The sequence below is a fragment of the Bolinopsis microptera genome, chromosome 1 (assembly GCF_026151205.1).
Source record: "Bolinopsis microptera isolate Bmic1 chromosome 1, MBARI_Bmic_1.0, whole genome shotgun sequence".
In the NCBI taxonomy this organism is placed as follows: domain Eukaryota; kingdom Metazoa; phylum Ctenophora; class Tentaculata; order Lobata; family Bolinopsidae; genus Bolinopsis; species Bolinopsis microptera.
The window spans coordinates 18,218,875-18,224,874 of NC_087072.1; positions in this window are offsets into that span (position 1 = coordinate 18,218,875).

Below are 6,000 nucleotides of genomic sequence, written 5' to 3' on the forward strand. Positions count from 1 at the left end.
ATGGCGCGGCGTATTTGAAATGAAGATATTTGCTATTAAAGTTTGACGGATGTTACTCGTCTAAATTTCTTCGAAGTAGCGCGCGCCACTTTTTTCTCGAAATATTATCTATATTATATTTTAAACTTGACGAAATTTCCCCGGCAACGGGGACATAGAAGAAAAAACACCGAGATTCGACCTCAAAATGACCCTCTGGTGATGCCAAACCCAGCTCGCAAATGGAGTTGAAACCTCGCTATTTTTAGCAGGGTTGTAGAAAAAGGATAGGAATAGGCTATAGCATTCTTAGAATTTTGATTTAGGCTTTAGATTTTTTATAATTAACGTCGGAAGTGAGGTAAAATAACCGTTAGAATAATGTCGTTATTTTAGCAAAGGTTTACTGCGCTGTTGCGTAGCAACGTTAAAATGCACGTGCGCGAGCAAAAACATTTTAACTACGCGCGTTGTTATGCTGTATGCTACGTCATAATTTCAAAACTAGCTCACATTTACCATTTACGCTCACGCTATGACTTATATTCATAACTTTGGTTGTGATTGGTATTTTTTGATGCGGTAAAAAGTATCGTTTTGGGAATCCGAATACTAACAACGCTGTCGCCATTGTTAGATAAATTCCATTATGTCTACAGTATAACAGAGCTATATGATGAAGAGAAATTAAAACATAACTGATTTTTAAAATTTCCTCGAACAAAGCTTTCGACTAGCGGGTTTCTAGTATAATATATTTTGAAACTTCGCTTGCTTATCAAACTATATATAAAATACCAATATGCACAAATTTAAGGTGATTCAATGTTGGATGCGCACGCAACGTTTGCTCAAAGTTTACTTACCTGGGGACCTCAGGCTATCATGTTCATAAACATAGAGACATTAGGCGGAATGACAGGCTGAGCGCGGCCCAGTAAAAAGTTTGCACGTGCGAAAGGTGAGAATTTTGCTCTTTCGCAATTCGTGTTTTCCCACGACAGTTAAATGGCATTATATATGAATTTAATGCCAACTTGAATGAGTGGCATATTCATTACTGGGCCGCGCTCAGCCTGTCATTCCGCCAAATCTATATGTTAATGAACATAATAGCCTGGGGTCCTCAGGTAACATATTCAGTCAGTGATGGACAGATATGCTTACCTGAACACAAGGAAATGTTTTCAAAGATAAAATTTCGAAATCGTTGAAATTACCTCCTTATTAATGAAGTTATCAGTTTATATTTCGACTTTGTAAAGTACCCTGACATTACCTGGGGACCTCAAGCTATCATGTTCATAAACACGAATAGAGATTCGGCGGAATGACAGGCTGAGCGCGGCCCGGTAAACCCTGACATTAATCAAAAAGAGATGATATTGATATTTGACCAAAGCCCATAATCATGGGTAGAGTGGACCGCTGCCAGTGTCTCTTTGCTCTTGTAAGGACGGAAAAGGTGTTCTTTAGTCCGTGCCATCACAGGGTGTCGAGTCTCCGTGCTCAGTTGAGGCTCCAGCCTAGCTAGACTAACGGCTAGGCATCCACAGGGCTTGATTTCTGCAAACCGGTTACGACACGAGGGTTCACGAGTTGCTCTAACCAGAGCCCTCTCGCTTGCAGTAGCGCGCGACCGCCGGAGTGCGGAGGCGGCAAAGATCCTACTTGTGCCTACGCGTACTGCGTGACGCGCTTGTTTCACAAGTAGGATCCTACTTGCTCTAACCAGAGCCCTCTCGCTTGCACTTGCAGTAGCGCGTCACGCAGTACGCGTAGGCACATGGCTATGTGAAGTTCACGAGGCCTTGCGTTCTGGGCCAATGGCCTGACGACAAACCGATGGGTTTTAGGAAGAGGCAATGGATGTAGGAGCTTTGGTTAATGACCTTTAATTTTAATGATAGTTCAATTCGCAAGTTCATTCACAATTTCATTCATAATTTAGTTCATAGTTGTAATGACCGGATTCGGTCTTATTTGGAATACACTGTACTTTTGAGTCATTGTGTCAAGCACAGATTTACTTGAGTTACTTCATGCTGGACTGATAGTTTCAGTTCCAGCTAATTGGACGATTGAGAGACGGTAATTTGGAGGATGTTGGGATAAACCTACCAACATAATGGCAAATATATTAGGAAATGGTTACTATAAAACAAATGTGAAAATATCAATATTAGGCATTAACGTTAAGAATAAGATGGGGCTGCCTAGCTGGCAAGCCAAAATGGAGGAGCTACTCCGTGCCCACTTGTGAACCTCCATCACATACATTGCTTAACTAGCGTCGATACATTGCTCACCGTCCGAGCACTTCAAATATCCTTCTGGACATTCTCTTTCTCAGGACAATGTCCTAATACTGGAAAAAGCTGTCAGACTTCTCGGTTTGCAATTCTTCCCATTCAATCAGCGAGTTGTTGCTCTAATCGCATTTGTACGATCGATATTCAGCAACTTTAGCTTTGTAGTTGTAGTTGTAGACTTTGTTCTAACTAAGCATTATATTTGTCCTATTACTCATGCCCTCGGCAATTTGTAAGCTATTTTACGCAAAAGTGAACTTCATAAAGACGTTGAAAACAATCAAACACCAGCAAATTGTGACATATAAGAGATTAAAAACCCACAAATTCTCCATTGAAAGGTACAAGAACCAACTTGTGAACCTCCATCACATACATTGCGTCGATACATTGCTCACCGTCCTAGCACTTCTGGACATTCTCTTTCTCAGGACAATGTCCTATAATACTGGAAATATTCAGACTTCTCGGTTCCCAATTCTTCCCATTTAATCAGCGAGTTGTTGCTCTAATCGCACTTGTAGTTAGTAGTACAATCGATATTCAGCAACTTTAGCTTTGTACTTGTAGCTGTAGAGCACGACCGTCACAACCTGATAATACAGGTAATTTATGATGACTATGAGCAATACTCTCAGTCTCACTATTACATTAAGTGTAACGATGTTATTATTTTTAATCGATATAATAGAAATATTAGTTAGTGTTTAAATGCTCCAAAGCCCTTTATACTTATAGTGTTGAGTTTACGGGTCAGGCGAACATTATAGCATCAAACGTAAAGAAAAGTGTTTCCAGGGAAAAAAGTCAAAAGGGGGGGGGGGGGGGGGGGGAGGGGGGGGGGCGGCCATAATTACATAATATTGCTGTCAGGAGGGGGGGGGGGGGGGGGTTGGGTCTTGATTACGGTTGATTACGGAGGGGGGAGGGGGTAAAAATCTTGATTACGTAATTGTGAAGTGTGAACGACTCCTAATCAACTAGCATTCAGCAAACGACCGGAATAAGAATTTTGAAATGGACGGGACCGGGACCGGGATTGGTAAATTTTGACCGGGACCGGGATTTTTTATCCAATTTGAAATTGGCCGGGATTAGTCAAATTTGACCGGGACCGGGATTTTAGCTTTATTTGGACACAAAATTAAGCGGAATCAACTATTAGTATTAGTGCGGAAGTGATCCATGTTTAAGATGACAATTTGTTTAAGATTAAATATTTGTTGAGTTTCATACTATAAATGATATGATTTCTATTTTCTACTAAGAGTGCTGAAGTAGAGAAGAGCTCTAGGAATTGTTGCAAATTGTTTGCAACACACACACGCACGCACGCACGCACGCACGCACGCACGCACGCACGCACGCACGCACGCACGCACGCACGCACGCACGCACGCACGCACGCACGCACGCACGCACGCACACACACACACACACATACACACACACACACACACACACACACACACACACACACACACACACACACACACACATCAATCCCCCCCACCTCCACCAATTAAAAAACTGCTTGATCAGATACGACAGTTGCGCCCAATCGATATAGAAATCCCCCAATTATAATAAAAAGGAAATTTTATTCAATAAAAATCGTACGATCATAACGATAGACGCAAAGCTGCGAAGAATGGTCCAGGAAACAAAAGGGAAAATCCATTAAGATTTTTGAGCAAGTTTTAGGAGGGTCTGTACGTGGCTTTATACTTTTATACCAGAGCTGAGTAGTAGCATCCTGTATAATTACATATATATATATTTCCTGTAGATCCTTGGTATATAAGCTACATTTGACAGAGCATTGTGTGGAGTGAGCTATGTGCCCATCCTTGGAGAACCCGGCGAATGTCCTTGCTGTACGGCAGTGTTAAACAAGGAACTGAAACCGAGGGGTTCCGTTCAGGCCCTTCACACTTTGTTTCTGTCTAGTTCTAATGTACCGTCACAATAGTGACTTTAATATATGACGGGATCATAGTATTATTATTATATATATTATATTATTATATATTAGTCGTTCATTATTATCTTTATCCTATAGCACAGGCTAGCAATAAGCACATTATACTCACTATACTATTATACCCCCTTTGCTGTTTTCAGGCATTAACTCTCACCGAAAGTAGTTCAGCAGGCATATTCTAAGTTCAAAACATTCTAATTCAATGTCAAAGATGACAGGAATAAGAAATAGTTATGTGGAGGTTTTTAAGAAATTTGCGAAAAATACGCGTCAGCAGTGAACAATTACCGCGAGCAGCAAGCAAATGAACAAATTGCGTCGGCAAAATAACGAGCATATAAAACACGCACAAAATCGTATGCGGAACTATTGAAACGTAGTTACGCAAGAACCAGAATCTTCTAAAATCGTCCAGATTATACTAATATCGATCCAGCGCTTTCCTATATATAGAATGATAGATCTGTATATAGTATTGTAAATAATGTAGATGATTTAGTTTCAGAATTAATTGATAAAATTTCATGTTGGACAGTCAAGTATAAAGAAGAATTAGGTATGTCTAAGAAGGTCAGGGAGTGGGTTATTCCGTGTACGGAGCTCAACCAGCCTGGTAATATGTACCTGAATCCCAAGGCCCACAAGCCACCTTTGTACCCTGGGAGGATGATTACTACTGGATGTGGTTCGTACATTGAGAACCTATCTGCCCTGACTGCATACGAATTGAAGAAGGCTATTTTAGATTATAGAATTATTGACACCCCTCATTTTTTGAGGAAGATTGATAGCTTGAATGAGTCCACCATATTGTTGGGTAAGGAGGTGATACATGTTGCCATAGATATATCCAACATGTTCACCAATATCCCCAGGGATATGGGGATCCAACAATGCACCAAGCACCTGAATGAAAGAAGTAGTTATGATCAATTGTTCAGTACAGAATGCATTATTAGTGCTCTAGAAATCACTCTTGATTACAACATAGCTTCGTTCAACGGTATAACATACCGTCAGGAGCGTGGAGCGGCGATGGGTCCTAAGAACTCATGTGAGTATGCAGATTGTGCAATGGATAAGATCGATATTTTAGTTAATGAAAGAGATTTAGAACATGGCCCGCCACACAGACCAGCATTCTGGGGTAGGTTGCGTGACGATATATACATAGCCTGGCCTGGTACTGTTGAGGAGCTTCTACAATTTATGGAATGGCTCAATAGTATCCATCCGGACCTTGTGTTTACTTACGACTACTCTAAGGATGGTGTTGAGTTTTTAGACACCTATGTCTATGCTGTTGGCGATGTTATTCATACCAAACTTTACTCTAAGCCCAGTGACACCCACTGCTATCTCATCCCCACCTCATGTCATAGGAGCCATGTTCTCAAAAACATACCCTATGGTGTGGCGAGGCGAGTGAGGCAGAACAATAGTGAAGACACTAATTTCTTAGAGCAAAGGGAGGTATATACTGGTTACCTTGTAGCCCGTGGTTACCATTCTAGTATTGTAGACGATGCTTTCAACAAATTTAGTGATATAACCAATAGGAAAAACTTGTATGCCCCTAAAAATAAGGATGAGACGACTACTTGTCTAATACCCATGGTGATGGATCAGAATCCAGCACTTCCCAACATGGGGAGCATTATTCACAAGTATAAGCACCTTCTTAATCTCGATCCAGCCTTGAAGAAGCTAGTACGTGCAGACAGT